This window comes from Acyrthosiphon pisum, chromosome A2, assembly GCF_005508785.2.
Source record: "Acyrthosiphon pisum isolate AL4f chromosome A2, pea_aphid_22Mar2018_4r6ur, whole genome shotgun sequence".
NCBI classification, from domain to species: Eukaryota; Metazoa; Arthropoda; class Insecta; order Hemiptera; family Aphididae; genus Acyrthosiphon; species Acyrthosiphon pisum.
The window spans coordinates 92,828,242-92,828,897 of NC_042495.1; the positions used below are offsets into that span (position 1 = coordinate 92,828,242).

General features: G+C 23.3%; 1 protein-coding gene across 1 annotated transcript in view; it reads right to left on the minus strand.

Moving 5' to 3' along the window:
* The window catches only part of LOC100169648 (ero1-like protein), a 44,485-nt gene that overhangs the window by 23,720 nt on the left and 20,109 nt on the right, over positions 1-656 (minus strand). The window lies entirely within an intron of this gene.

Consider the following 656-nt stretch of genomic DNA (forward strand, 5'->3'; position numbering starts at 1 on the left):
TTTTGATGTCATATGGGGGGGGGGGGGGGTGAATGTCCAGTGTTAAAAATAAAAATTATAAATACCTGTTTCAAATTATAAAACATTACATGTATTTTAATTTTTAAATAAAGGAACAAATTCAGTTTAATTACCTAGCGTTTTTACGATTTTTTTTTTAAACACGTATTTAAATGAGTTAAGAACAACGGTACAAAAAAATGTTCAAATCATTGTTTTGGAAGTAATATCCTTCTAAAACTTGCGATTTTCTGTTTTCACGTAAGCGTGCAACGTTACGGTTTACAGCCATGCATCTCGCCTTTAATCGAATTTAATAATACCCATTATTAATATGAATTTTTATTAACAATTAAACATATTACACATTTATTATTAATAATTATATTATTATAATGAAGGTAATAAGTTTAGACGAATAGTAGGTATAATATACATTTAATCATAACATATTATGCATAATTTTATTTATTTAACGCTGCAATAAAAAAAACTTAACAAACTTAACTTATAATATATTAAAACCCTTTATATATTATATATTTTATATTAAAAAACTTATATTATAACCAATAAATTTAAATATTTTTTCTCCTTGCCTGTTTTTCAGCAAATGTTTTTATAATTTCACTAAAATCTAGTTTACAAGTTATCGA